Raw genomic sequence first — 16074 nt, forward strand, 5'->3', positions numbered from 1 at the left:
CTATCTTTATAAGCAATGAGAAGGGCTTTCTTTTCATTATAGCCTGCCATCAAGTTCCGCTGTTGAGCTAGGGAATCTTCTAAGGAAGTTAGTTGAGTTCTGCATAGCTCTTGTGCATCATATTCACTTTGCAAAGCCTAGACTCTCCACCACTCTATGTCATTCAAATGACCTTCGAATATGTCGGATGTCTCTTTTTCGAAGGTGAAACAGCTCAGGGTAGCTACACAACTTCTAACAACGACAATCTCAAGTTCAAGATCAGAGAGAGAGCATCCCTTTAATTGTTGAAGGCTAGTTTGTGATAAAGTTATTTCCAAAGAAGCCTTCTTGTTTAATAAATGACTTGATACTGAAGGAGCTAAAGAGAGCTTGCCATGGCTAAAGATGGGGCTTCAATGGTAATGGATGATTCGAATGGAACAAGAGCTTCATCTGGGGTTGCTTTTAGTTCAAACCTAGGCTCTACATTTGAAACTGTTGAAGTGGGCATTTCTGGAGTTGTAACATCCACAAGGTTCAAAATCTTGCTTGAAGGAGCATCTGGCTCGGATCTAAGCTCTACGTCTGAAACTGCTGAAGTGGGTACTTTTATGTCATTACCTCTATAGTTGTGACGGCACTGATTGCCCCAGTATCATAATCAAGACTGCCTGATTCTTCAATAATTGTGCAAGGAAAGTCTGCCTGACCTTGTGGTGAGATGGTCGAGGGCTGCACTATCTCAGGCTTAGTGCTCACAACATCAGTTGGGCCACCATCATTAGGTGCCTCCATAACCATGCAAACTGTCTCTACCATAGAGGCAAGAATGCTCTCTGAACGGCAAATCAGATTGAAAGAAGTTTGACCAGAAGGAGTCGGTTGAGCAATGATAACCTCTAGAGATGCAATAACTAGATCTTGAATGGGAGGTACCACCTCTGATAGCGGAGTCGGGCTAGGAGAACCCTTGCTCTATGCACCTTTCTTAGGTCTTTTAGCTAAATCATGTACCTCACCTAAGGCATGCTGCATAGAGGGAGATGCATCTTGACCTCAAGAAGCTTGTTTGCTAGATCAAGCACTCTTTTGATGACCCACAAGCTTAAAGGAAGCATTGGGTTTGGCGCTCTCTGATGCCCCCTTCTTCTTCTTTGCTTTTTTCCCTTAAGTTTCCCTGTTCCCTGGCTCCATAGAAACACCCTTGGTACGCTAACCATAACAAGACTTGACAGTTGGGGCTAAGTGCGACCCACTCCCTATCAAAGCATTTACATCCTATGTGGGTTGTCCCTCGTGGCCAGGAACAACATGGCCCTTAGTCCAATTGAGGATAGAGCAGAGATTATCAAAGAGAGACTCAGTATCACCTTCAAGGGCGAGTTACTGAATGGAAGCGTGGTATACAACAAATGACTGAGGCATACTGAGTACTTTCTAGTTTAATAGGTAGCCAAGCTCACAAACTTTAGAAAAGATGGGAGGGGTGAAATTTTTCCCATGCTTCGTATCACCCTTACTGGCGTTGATATCTTTCCACTCATGTGTCACCTTTCAATAAGTGGGGTTCCACCACCACCAGTAGCATGGCCGACTCAATCATAATGAGGAACAACGAACTTGCTCAATCCAGTGAGAGTAGGGCAAGTTTCTCGTGCCATTCACATATTGTTGTCTGTCCAAAATTCACTCCTTGAACCTGGAGCATGTGGGTCTTGTATAGCCCTTTTCTTCCCATACCTCTTCTCAAAGAGCACCGTGAACGAACACCCCTGGCCTAAACCATGTTGGCGTGCAAATCTATGAGGGAAGTAGGCCTCGAGCTTCTTGTCATCGACACCCCAATAAGGCAGAATTCATCCCCTAACACTTAAGAGTTACATCACTTCCCAAGTTTCAGTGGTGTGTCCATCAAAAAATCACAAAAGGCATTAATAAAGAAATGGTCAATGGGGCCACCTTAAGGGAAAGGGCTCCCACGAGAGAAAAGAGAGCTATCAGCAAGAAGTCAGCGTGCCTCATTAGGGCCCCTGAATATGATGGCCTTCTTCTGAGTAATTCTCATCATTTGGGGGTAAGCGTACCCTGACAAGTCATCATTGATCCCGTATGCCCTTGGGGAATAAGGAGAATCTTTCTTTGGGAAATAAGCTTAGAGCCAACCAAAAATATAGTGGACAGGGAAGCCAGTTGTAAAACGAATGGAAAGGACCTCCCCATTGAAAGATTCACTACTGCCCTCACTGAATATTGCCTTGTCACGAGCAATTGCCCCTAGGCCATGGTATATACTACAAAGAACTAGCTGAGCTAGGGCATACTAACACCCTTGTGCAAGCTCGCATGCCAAAAAGAAGCATCCGGGATGGATTGCATTGCTCTTTGACCCCAAAAGTTCAAATTTGCTCAGGAAAAGAGTGAGGTAAGCTGCCAGGTATACATGATCCTTTTCAGGCCTTCAAGGAGGAATCATAGGTTCTTTGCTCTTTGTTTCCCTCTCTTGATTGTCATCATCCTAGGTGGCACTAGAATTGGGTTCCTCCTTATCTTGTCGGATCCCATGGAAGAATTCTTTCCAAGAGACCAAATGAACAATCTAGCCATTATTCTCTGAGAGTAAGAGTTGATAAATTTCAAAGAGCTCGTGGAGTCTGGGAGGCGGTGCTTCGCTGTTGATGAGTTGAGTTCCAAAAATCACCCCATTACTAAGGATGAACTCCTCATACATTGCTCCTATGTTTGGCAGCCCACGAGTAAAATGCATATCAAGGAGAGTATTTCCCCCCTCACTGTGATCAAGAAGCCAGCTATTTCTCATGAAGCTTCAGGTTTCCAATAGAGCTCTTATCGTATTGGGGCATCTAGCCGAACATTCACAAGCTGCATCTAAGGAGCATGATTCAAGATCTTTAGAATGAGATCGTAGGATATTAAAAGTCCAGTTGTTGTACCCTCTCATTTACTAGCGCTCTCCCTCAAACCGAATCCCACGAGCAGACCGGTGGATGTCATTGTTCACGATCATTCTTTTCCCTAAGGTGGGAATGTCTGCACTTGAGTCATACTTTTTATGAATGGAGTGGTATATGGGTATACCATCTTGTTGCATTATTTGTTCACCATTCTCATTCTCATAGAGATAAAAGAGGGCATTTTCACCTGAATAGGAGATGCTCAATGGTCATTCTATGTCGCAAGTAAGTTTAAGAACTCCGAGAGATGAACTCCTATTGAAGGAAACACTGATATAAGAGTCAGTGCCCAACTCCCTAGAGCATGGTAGTTGAATCACATCAAGAATTTTTACTGCATAAGAAGTACGAGAGAAGAGTGAGAAATGAGCAAAGCAAAAGTTTGAAAGAGCTTACAATTCAAGAAAGAAGAAAAGAGGGTATCAGAGTTTTTGAAAAATTTCAGCAGCATCTCCTTTGTAAGCCGGAGGTTTGCATAAGAAGTTATCGGCTAATCCAAAGCACCCGAGAGGTTCAAAGAGGTCACGAGTCCGTGGGTCAAGCCTATCACAAAATATGACCTTGAAGAGCTCTCTTTTCTAGCATAAAATGTACTCAATATGCATGAAAATGCTAAAAAATGCAAGAAAATGCTTAGAAAATGCACAACTATGCATAAAGATGTTAAAAAGTGCATGATTATGCATGACTATGCTTAAAAGAGCCAAATTGTGCATAAAAATGCAAAACTATGCCATGAAGGTGCTAGAAGTGCTAAAGCATGTTCAAGAATGCTAAGGGGCACACGAAAATGCCTTGAAAAGTGCATAAAAGTGCTCTAAGATGCCAAAAGACTCAAGAAATATGCTCAAAGTGCTCCCAGATGCCCAAATATTCAAAACAATATATGCGAAGTGCCAAAATGTTCAAGAAGATGGCCTCAAGATGCTAAAAGATGCTGGTCCATGTTCGAAAATGTATGGGAGTGCAAAGGTATGCACGACGATGCTATGGAAATCATAAAGGTGTTCGAAAATACATGGGAATATGAAGGGGTGCGTGAAAAGGCCTTGAAGATGCTCAAATAATCATGAAGATGCTCAAAATATGCTCAAGATGCCAAATGAATGTTCAAGGAATGATCAAGATGTTAAAAAATGCTAAAATATGTTCATGGATGCTCAATCATCAAGACTATGCTCAAAGAATTCAAAACTATGCTAGACAATGTTCAAAAATGAATATTCATGCATAAGGTTACGCATGGAGCATACAAGAAATGGAAATGGGAAGCATGAGATGATAAAAAGCATGAGAAATCATGGAAAGAAAGAAGAAGAGAAGAAATTGTTACCTTGAGGATTGGAGGAGCTAGCCATGGTTTCAAAACTCTCTACAATGCCACTTTTTTCATTCTAGAAAAGTCTCACACTTTCTCTCTCTAAAAATCGAAAAATGAATAGGAATGGAGGAAAATGGAGCCCCTCTCAAATCTTTTCCGATTTTTCCTATTTGAAATGACAATTGACCATGTTTAGTTGCGGACCCCTCAAATCTTCTCCCAAACCATTTTGGAGCTAAGTAGTTTCTTTAAATTTTGTTTGTGAATTCAGATTGCCACAATATTAAAACCTTATGACCCACAAAATGGGTAGGTTTTGCATATCCCTTGACTTTGTATCTTCTTCCTTTAAAAGAGTGGAAAAAAATGTGACTTATTTTGTAGATCATAATATTCATAAAAGAGTGGAAAAAAATAATTTGACTTATTTCTCAAATTCGCGAGGCTTAGGGGCAGAGTTGGGACTGTTACTAGTCAAATGTAATAGTTCAAAAATTGTTTCCCCTCTATCAATGCCCTTGTGGAAATTTGCGATGAAGACTTTGAATCTAAAGTCTAGGCATTTTTCAAGTCATGGCAAGAGTCTTTGCTCCATTCTTCACGATGCCTTGTAGAACCCGTTAAGCTCACACCTCAATAAAACCCAATGAATCAATCATAGTTAGGAATCACAACTCGATTAGGGAACACTTCATTTGGAATTGCCATTGCTTTCTTCATTGGTATTGCAACTTTCACTGTTTCCTAGCAAAAGTCTCCACTACTAAGGTGAAGTTCTCATTACCACTATTTTCCTCCACTTTCATTTGAAATTCGCAATACTGCTTTCTAGTATCAACTGTAATAAACCTCGGATTACCTGGAAAATCTGTAGTGTCCCTTAATTTGTTCTTCCTTGTTGGGCCTAAGACTAGTTCTCAAAAGTAAGAAATCCCACCTCTTTACAGCTACCTTCAATTTTTTGCAGTCTGGTCGTGCTCTCCGGAGAGAACCGTTTGGCCATGTCTTCGGCGAAAGCTATTCTATCCATGATCGCTTCAACAGCTGCCTCTGCAATTCTCATGCATACAATAATCAGGGATTACCTCCCCCGTGAAATCCACAACTATATATCCTCAAGGATACATTGGCTCAGCAAACGTTTCTCATCACAATTGTCCATGGTGATTGAAGATTATTAGGGCTTTAAGGTCAACAAGGTCTATAAAGCTGTTGAAATCTACTTAGGCAACAAAGACTCACCAACCATCAAGAGGCTACGGGTTGTGAAATCAGAAAAAGAGAAGGGCTTCAAGGTCATCATTGAAAGGAATGAGGAACTTGTAGACACCTTCCAAGGTGTGGAGTTCAAATGGACGCTTGTGTGCTACGAGTCTCCAAGTGTGGTCATGGATCATGTGAGAACGGATTCCATGAGTGAAACCAGGTTCTTTGAGCTTACTATTCATAAGAAGCACAAAGACATGGTTTTGGACTCGTACTTGCTTCACATCATGGCTCATGGCAAGGCCATAAAAGAAGAGAAGAGCCTGATGAAGCTCCACACCCTAAACCCTGACTTCCATTTTGGTGTCACGAAAGAAATATGGCGCCATGTGATTTTCAACCATCCGGCAACATTTGATACCCTTGCCATCGATGTGTCGCTAAAGGAGGAAATCGTGCTTGATATTCAGGGGTTCTCAAAGAGAAAGGACTTCTATAGGAGAGTTGGTAAGGCATGGAAGCGTGGATACTTGCTCTATGGCCCTCCAGGCACTTGAAAGTCGAGCCTGATTGCAGCTATGGCCAACTTCCTTAAATTTGACATTTATGACCTTGACCTTTCATCTCTTCAATCTGACTCTGATCTACGAAAGCTCCTCATCACCACCACTAACCGATCAATCTTGGTGGTTGAGGATATTGATTGCACGGTGGAGCTAAAGGCGGAAGAGCAAGCCATGGACCAATATCCCATCCAGAGAGAGAATGAGGGTGACTCTATCAGGGTTGCTGAATTTTGTCGATGGATTGTGGTCTAGTTGTGGGGACGAAAGGATAATCGTGTTCACAACAAATCACAAGGACAAGCTTGATCCGGCATTACTCCGGCCTGGCAGGATGGACAAGCACATACGCTTGGGGTATTGCAACTTCTTTAGCTTCAAGAAATTGTTTTCCAATTATCATTATGTAGATGATCACCCCTTGTTTCAAGAGGCTAGAGGATTGATTGAGGAGGTGGAGGTAACCCCAGCTGAGGTAGCTGAACAACTTATGAGGAGTGAGGATGTTGGTGTTGTACTTCAAAGCATAATCGAGGCCTTGAAGAGGAAGAGAGAGGAGATGGTCAGAGTTAGCAAATCAATGAAGAAAATGGAGAAAGTGGAAAAGGAAGGAGATAACCCAAAGTAGAGAACTCAAAGAAGAAAATGGACAATCAGCTTTTTCTAGATTCAAGGTCCATTATTTTACTACAAAGTTTACTACAAAATATTCACAAGCCTCATCAAAAAAAATATTTGTGAATTGAATACTTCTAGCTCCTTTTGTTCAAGTTACATCCCCAAGTTTTGGGCACCTCCGAGAAGAAATCTTTTATGATCCAAATTCACTCATGTTCCGTATAATTATTTGTATATTTATATATAGAGGAGTGATTTCATGCAATGGTTGTGTAATAATGTAATGAAACACTCTTTCTTGTTAGGGCCATTTGTTTAACCTCAATTGTTATATATATACTATTTTCATTCCAATGTACAATCACCAAAAAAAAAAAATTGAAAACACATTCTAGAAAGTATTTTTTTTAGCAATTAACATAATTCATCAATTTTAGTTAGATGATTAGATTTGGGCCTTAAAAAATGATCTTTTACCTTTCCAAATTTCTTAGATAGCATTATTATCACTAGATAGACAATGTTAAATAGGAAAAGAATGATTTTGAGTTCATAAAGGGTAGATCTAGAAATTCACCAAATAGACCGTCTAAATTCATTGTAAGAAGGGACTCATTTTACCATATCTAAAGTGCAAATTGAATTTTATTTTTTTGAGGGATGACGATTGCGATGAAGAGAAAGTGTGTGATGCCAGAAACATGTTTTTTGAGAAGTGTGGTTTCATTACATTACAATGATCTGGTGACATGAAATTAAGAAAAGTTTTTATAGAACCGAGGCTCAAAAAAATCAAATTAGAGCCCTCCTCAAAATTTTCACTAGAAGAGGTAGTTTTGAGGCTCAAATATCCTCAAATTGATCATCTCGACATCAAGATGCATAAACATGAGAAAAAAATAGATTTCAAGTTTTGGAAATAGTGCATCTTGTGAAGCATGTTTAGACCATCAACTTTCATGATTTTCAAGTTTTCATAGATCTGTCCGATCTTCACTATTTTTTAAGTTTTAAAATTTATAATTAAAGATGAAAATAAATTTTAAGGCTATCACAAAGATTTCCAGTATTGAAACCATATTTCTGGATACTATTTGAAAGTGCGTCTCACTTTGCTTATTTAGAGCCCGGCTCTATACAAACCACACCCATATATATATATATATATATATATGGGTTTATATAAAGCCGAGGCTCTAAACAATCAAATTTGAGCCGACCTCAAAAGTTCACTAGAAGAGGTTGTTTTGATGCCCAAATATTTTCAAATTGTTCATCTCGACATTAAGATGCTTGAACATGAAAAAGATTTCAAGTTTTGGAAGTAGTGTATTTTGATACACATTTTTAGTCCGTCAATTTTAAAGATTTTAAAGTTTTCATAGATATGTAGATCTACACTATTTTTGAAGCTTTGAAATTTATAAATAAATATGAAAATATATTTTAAGGCTATCACAAAGATTTCCAATAATGAAACCACATTTCTCAACAATATTTGAAGGTAGGCTCTAATTTGATTGTTTAGAGCCTAGGCTCTATACACAAACCACACCACATATATATATATATATATATATATATATATATATATATATATATATATATATATATATATATATATATATATATATATATATATATATATATATATATATATATTTGTTTATTTATTTATATATAGTAATGATACTATGAGATCCTTCCACACTCATATGAGTAGGACCCCAAATGATCACCATTAAATTTTAACACAGATCTCTAGAAATTTTATCAATAAACCTATTCACCCAAGTCTCTCACCCATATGATAACTTTTCTAGAGATCTGTGTCAAAACTTAATGGTAATCCTTTGGGGTCCTACTCACATGGGTGTGGGAGGGTCTCATAGTGTCATTACTCATATATATATATATATATATAGGAAAAAACTAGGATTAGCCCACTTACTCATATGAACATATGAACCCATGGCCTAGATTGAATCTAGGCCGATCTGACGGTCACGACCTCATTTCGTGTCTGAATTTAAATTTTTTTTTTACAAATCCAAATCACTTGAAATTTTAGTCGTGTGTTTTCATCAAGGCACATCTAATATATATATATATATATATATATATATATATATATATATATATATATATATATATATATATATATATATATATATATATATATATATATATATATATATATATATATAGGTGCAGTTGGAATACAGATGCATACGTAGCTATAGAGCTAAGGTGCACCATCAAATTTTATCATGGTATATAATTTTGATGTAAATGTTAGGATTATCTCAAAATCTATTTTTATTTGTACTTATAAAATTTAAAATTTCAAAACTGGTTCAAATGAAGTACATCTATAAAAATATTGAAAATGGATGGTGTAGATAATATGTTGTAAAATACACTATTTCTGAGACTTAAAAACTTTTTATTTTTCATTGTCATACATCTCGATGTCGAGATGATCAATCAAAGCATTTTTCAACATTAAAACTACTTTTTCCGATTGCTTTTGAGGTGCATCCGTAGTTCTACATTATAAGGTTGCATCCTTATATAAACTTTTCCTTATATATATATATATATATATATATATATATATATATATATATATATATATATATATATATATATATATATATATATATATATATATATATATATATATATATATATATATATATATTTGGGTGCAGTTTCCATAAGGCTGCAACCTTAAGCAATCCAATTAAGGCGCACCTTAAAATTTTATCATAACATGTAATTTTGTAGTAAAATATTCTTAGTATTTTCTTAAAATCTATTTTCATACCTAATTAAAAAAATTTAAAATCCAAAATGGCTAAAATCAAGTAGATCTATAAATATATGAAAATCTTGAAAATGGGCGCTCTAGATATTGTGTTTCACGATGCACTATTTTCAGGACTCAAAAACCTTTTTTTTTCATATTCATACATCTCGTTGTCGAAATGATCGATTAGGGGGATTTTTCAACATTAAAGCAACATTTTCGATAGATTTTTGAGGTGCATATGTGCCTACATTTTAAGGTTGCAACCTTATTAAAACTTTTCCCTATATATATATATATATATATATATATATATATATATATATATATATATATATATTGTTGGAGCTTCTTTGAAATTTGGAAACCTTTCTAACCATCAATTGTAGTATTTTTCCAAAAATCTTTAGTCAGGCTGAGTAAAGATCTCTCTGATAGCCATGCCAATTCAAATCTAAACGGGGGTGGTCCATACAAGAAACCGTCAAAGTTAAGGAGAAGAGGGACATGATCAGAAGAAATTCTTGGAACGGCTTTCATACTTATTTTTGGAAAACGAGTAACAAACTCAGAAGATAAAAGAAACTTGTTTAACGTTGTCAAAATTGGATATTTGTAAATTATGATTGGACCAAGTATAGTTAGCCTCAGTAGAAGGAAGATCAATCAATTCATGGTGCTGTATAAAACCTTCAAACAATCTCATACAAGAAGACATAGAAGGAGAAGATGTAGATTCCAAGGCACATTCGAATTTAACTTAATATTTGCTAGTTCCACAAAAAAAGCAGATCTGACAGTAGCTTTCTTAGACCCATGTGCCATAGATAAAAACCAAGAAAATTATCTAAAGGCCCTTGGAAAACAATGGAAATGTGTCTACTTGAAAACAAGTTTTGTGACGCACTCAAAACTAAAGGGTCCCAAAGGACCCAAATACCACCAAAAGAACAAGAAGCATCTAGCCCCAAAAAATCCAGGGAGTTATTTCCCCAAACCAATCTGGCAGTAAGAAGATTCGGGGCCTCTAATTTAGTTTCCTGGAGAAGCAAGAAATCAAGCATTTCCTTTCCAAAAAAAGAATATCTCTCTTGTGTTGAGCATTATTAAGGCCCTTGACATTCCAACATAACACTTTCATACTTACTGGTAACCTACTTTATGTTTGGTGACGCTTGAAGGACTAGCAAACATTGGCAGCAAAGCTTCAGAATGAGCACAAGGACATGCACTTATTTAATCGTGGTCATAGTTAATATGGCATACCAAATTGTTAAGTTCTCTTTGAATTCTTCATTGTAAGGGCCACAATTCAAATGAGCCTGATCACTAGCATCAACAGAGAGAAGGAACTCGAAAGAGACGGGAGTGCATGCCCGACGCTAAAGGCGAAGGATAGCGTCGTCCGTGTGATTTGGCCTAGTGTCGTCCATGTAACATGGACGCAACGCCATGTGCAAATGAGGGTATTGCCGCGGGTATAAGGGTCAATGATCTGCACAGGCCAGATTAACGCTACACGCGAATGGAGGCATCGTCGGGCGCATAAGGAGTAATGCCTTGCACGGTGTGAGGTAGCGCTGTCTGAGAATTGGAGAGAGAGCTAAGAAGCCTTACCATCACCGTTTGGAGTAACACCGCCTGGGCTAACGTCGTGTGTGAAAGGCAGAAGATGTAATGTCGAGCGTGAAGAGAAGCAATGCCGTGCATGAGACACATTGACATCGCGCATGGAATCGAGTACCGTCGTCTGCACACCACTGTCGACAACACTGGGCACGTGAGGAGGCCAAGCATCGGAAGTGAGAAGAGAAATAGAAACCGAAGCATCACCTTGAAGCATCATCGCGAGCATATGTCACCATTTGAAGCATCGCTGTGAGCGTGTGTCGCCATTTGGTGCATCGTCGTGAGCGTATGTCGTCGTCTGGAGCATTGCCACAAGTGTGTCATCGTCTAGAGCATCACCACTAGTGTATGTCACCATCTAGAGCATCTTCGCAAGTGTGTTTCTATCAAGAGTATCGCCACGAGCATGTGTCACTGTCTGGAGCATCGCCGCAAGTGTGTTGTCGTTAGGAGCGTCGCCGCCTAGAGTAAAGCCATGCGTAGTTGGTCAAGCGTGAAGCCGTCAGCAGAGTCAGCATTGTGCTGTACTGTCAGAGCCGCACCGTACCTTTCAGCACCGCAAGAGTGTCGCCAGCCACAACTCTTTTCTCTACCACCCCGCAACGTCAGCCATAAATGGCCTCACCTACCCACGTGCCTACAAATCGTGCCCCTCCTCACCCTTAGTGTCGTTGTCCTCTCTTTTCCTCAAACTTTCTCTTTCTAAAGAGCCTTGTGCTGCAGACTGGGAGGCTGCTGATTGGAGCAAGCGACGACATGCGCGTGAGGCCTAGGAGTGAGGCTGTCGTGGGGGAGCAAGGGGGCGACCTGCACAAGGATGTTTTGGGGGCACCGTGACCTTTAGGTAAGTGGATTTAGTGTTATGCCTTGAGATTTCCATGGAGTGATGGGATACAAACAATAGGAAAATGGTAGGTTAAAATGCAAGAACGTCGAAATGCATGGAAAATAAAAAGAATGAGTATTCATCCAATGCCAATGAACGTGGAAAAATTATAAAGGAAATCTTCTAGCCAAACTTGCTAATTTGACTTGTAAATGGTGTGTATCATGGTAGTAACATGTTAATGCTTGTGGGAAGGAGAATTTTCCCGCAACCATGAGGGCACTTTCTCTGAGATTTTCGCTAGCCAAACGGTGCCCAAACTAGTCTTAAATGAGAGATATATGTGCTCACTTCATGTTTGCTTTATATGCCATAGTAAAATGTTGTATAGATTGAAAAATGTGAACTAAAATGTTGAGACATGTCACTGTTCATAATTGCCATACATTTAAGCAATTGTGACTTGTTTTGGACCATGCCTTTGCCCTAGAAAATGGCTTCCAAATGCCCTTAAATTACCCCTATGGGTCTATGAATGGGCTTGAATTTGCATGTTTAGAGATTTTCGAAATTTTCTATAAATTTTGAGTTATACCCCACAATGCGTGAGTGTTTCACTGCCCACTATTTTTCAGCAACTATTATTTGCTCAAAACTAAATTTTCGACCAAACCAATGAGGTCCGATTTCTGTGATAAGTTAAACATTAAAATTCTTTCATCTAGCTATTAATTGAAGATGCTCCACAACAGTGTGAATGCTATATGATAATTACCATGCATATGCCACAAGGTTATGTGAATGATGCTCCACAACAGTGTGCTATGTGAAAAGTGATAAGCATTATATTGATGTGATTATTTCATGATGAAATTTTCATGATAAGTGCCAAAATGTCGTTGATGATATCCATGTGTAAATGTTATGCTACGATTCATATAACGAATGCTTCATGTTAATTACCATACTGATACGAAAAGAATGTGATTTATCTGTTACGAAGCATTGAATTGTCATGAAGGAATAGAATGCTGGAGCAAGAGATGAGGCCCTAATAATGACAATTGCGCAATGGGACACCTATTGGTAGTGAACACTGCTATGTTATATCAATGTGAGAATGGCCATTGTTTATGGATACTGGCCATTACACGATGGGTCACCTATCGATAGTGGAGACTGATGCATTGAGATAGTAATGCTGGCATGTTCCCTATCCCGCACAATGATAAGAACGGGTTAGGGGAGAAAAGAAGGTCGCTCCCTGTGATTCATGAGATGAGATATGTGATTGATTGGTTAAGACCTGTCGAACCCCCGATGGGTGTTCGGGACTGTGCGTGTGAGTTGAGAGTATTACGAAGAAGATTACCCTACTTGACATTACCCTCCCTCCTGTAGGAGGCTAGAAGTCCTAAGCGAAGGGTTTGGCTTGGCCTGATGGATAGAACTTCTACTAGCACGAATAGGTGAACTAGGGAGTGAGTATGTAATAAATGAATTGTGACTGTGATTTCTTGTAGTTGTAATGACGACATGATATTTCCTATAATTGATGCATTTTTGCTTGAAAATCCTATTTATAATTGATGTACTGATCTGATGACCAATATACGTGACCACTGCACTGCCACTGATTATGATTCAGTAAATTGTTTATTGCACATGGGCAGACTTGTTACCAAAGTATAACACCAGATCTGCTTACTGAACTTCAAAGCTCATTCCATTATTTTTTTCCTTGTAGACTGAAAGTGACCGGTTCAGAGTTAGGAGTGTGGGTTAAAGGTAAACATCAAAGCGACCATTCGGAGAGGGATTTTTAGATCTTGTAGGTAGCTAGGCTCTAAGCCCTATTTGTACTGCTTTCTTCGAACTAAGTAACTATGGGCCCTGGCACCCTGAACTCTATTGAACTACTTTTGGGGTGAAATGTAATGTAATGAAACATCTTTTCTTATGAATGAATTTGCTAAGTTTTAAATTTTTTTGGGCTTATGAGCATCGACTTTGCTTGGTTTTCTTGATTACGAAGAATAATGCGTTGAGTCTACTCTTATTCGAGTAACAAACGCTACATTGGGATCACGAACCTGCATCTGGTCGCCCTTCGTCATCAAGGACAAGGAGGTCGAGGGCGGGATCATGACAGTTATGGTATCAGACCAGCCCGGATAGGGTCTTTGGCCGGTCTTTAAAATAGCTTCGGGGTCGACAAGTGACTGGGTGCTCTTGTGGTTAGTTTGAAGATGTCGAGAGCTTATACCCAAAATGCTAGTTCCAGCAACGAGAACATTGAGTTGCTCGGTGAATTCTATACAACTCTGAGGGCTATGACCCAGATGATGAAGGAGTCGATGCCTGCATAGTCTACCTCTACCCCAAAACATAATGATAGTAGCCTTTTAGAGAGGTTTAAAAGGCTGGTGCCCCAAACCTTTTTGGGGAAAGGAGGGGTAGTGGAGGCCAAAGGATGGAAGAGACAGATAGAGAAGATTCTAGAATTATTGCACTTCTCGGATGAGCAGAAAGTTAGACTTGGGACATTTTGCTAAAAGGAGAAGCTGAGCACTGGTGGGACTCAGTAAAGAAAACCTGGAGAGAGTTAGGAACCGAACCCACCTGGGCGAACTTTCTAACGGTCTTTGATGAGAAATACTTTCCAAACTCAGTCAGGGAAAGGAAAGAAGTAGAATTTATTGAGCTCTAGTAGGGGAACATGACTGTGGAGCAATATGCCGCCAGGTTCGCAGAACTCTCTTGGTACGTGCCCCATATTATAAACATCGAGGAACGGAAGTTAGCTAAATTTGAAAGGGGCCTACGGCCAGATAAAAGGGGTAGAGTGATGTCGGCTAACCTAAAGTCGTACGCCCTGTTGGTAGACCTCATTGTGCGAAGGACAACCACAGTGCCGAAGATTGTTACCGGAAGAAGAATGTGTGCCTAAGGTGGGGCAAGCCCGGTCACCGGGCTAGGGACTGGCCTATAATGAACACTAATGACCGCCCAAAGTCTCAAGGACGAGTGTTTGCCCTCACGAAACAAGAGGCCAGGTGTCCACCTCAATGATTCGAGGTACACTCTCAATTTGTGATACTAAAGCTAGAGCCTTAATTGACTCTGGATCTTCTCACTCGTTTGTTGCACTCCAATTTGCTTGCCATTTGAACGTTGCACCTACACACCTTAACTACACCCCCGTAGTATGCACACAAATGGGAGGCTTTATGGAATACGTAGAGTGTATAGGTAGTGTAAGGTTTCAATTAATGGGCTTGACCTACCAGTGGACCTGATTCACCTAGACATTCAAGACTTTGATGTCATTCTGGGCATGGACTGGTTGTATACACACCATGCTACTATCAACTGCCATGAAAAGACCGTGACTTTTAGGAGTCCTAACCAAGTGGAGTTGCACTTCGAGGGCATTAGAGATTCTTCCCCGCTACATTTTCTCTCTACTCTCCGGGTCCATCGCCTTTTGACTAAGAAATGTGAAGGGTATCTGGCTTATGTAGTGAAAAATCGGGGTGTTCAGTCTTTGTTAGAAGGGATACCCGTGGTGAAGGAGTACCCTGAGCTATTCTCTGAAGAACTGTCGTCCCTACCTCTGGTAAGGAAAATTGAATTTGAGATAGATGTAGTCCCGGGCACCGTATAGAATGGCCCCATCTCTAAAGCACCATATAGAATGGCCCCAGCAGAGTTGAAGGAATTAAAAGAGAAGTTGAAAGAATTGTTAGATAAGGGATGTATCCGACCTAGTGTGTCACCCTGGGGTGCACCCATCCTATTTGTGAAGAAGAAAGATGGGTCCCTGAGGCTATGCATAGACTATAGGCAATTGAACCAAGTAACGGAAAAGAATAAGTATCCTCTGCCTAGAATCGATGACCTCTTTGATCTGCTCTAGGGGGCCCAGGTGTTTTCAAAGATCGATCACTGATCAGAGTATCACCAACTAAGAGTGAAGGAAGGGGACATCTCGAAGACGGCCTTTCGAACTCGATACGGTCATTATGAGCTCCTTGTGATGCCGTTCGGATTAACCAATGCCCCTGCTGCATTCATGGATCTGATGAATAGGGTGTTCCGACCTTTTCTAGATTACTTTGTGGTAATTTTTATTGATGACATTT

The 16074-nt window shown here is 39.5% G+C and overlaps 1 pseudogene across 1 annotated transcript; it reads left to right on the top strand.

Annotated features, from left to right (window-relative positions):
- Nucleotides 1-377: 377 nt before the first annotated feature.
- LOC18437255 (protein HYPER-SENSITIVITY-RELATED 4 pseudogene) lies at nucleotides 378-6970 on the top strand (annotated as a pseudogene). The gene is made up of 2 exons (XR_016050985.1): nucleotides 378-585; nucleotides 5503-6970. The product of XR_016050985.1 is annotated as a protein HYPER-SENSITIVITY-RELATED 4 pseudogene (transcript).
- Nucleotides 6971-16074: the final 9104 nt, after the last annotated feature.

Source organism: Amborella trichopoda, chromosome 3 (assembly GCF_054954075.1).
Source record: "Amborella trichopoda isolate Santa Cruz 75 chromosome 3, AtrichopodaSantaCruz75HAP2 v2.0, whole genome shotgun sequence".
Lineage (NCBI taxonomy): Eukaryota > Viridiplantae > Streptophyta > Magnoliopsida > Amborellales > Amborellaceae > Amborella > Amborella trichopoda.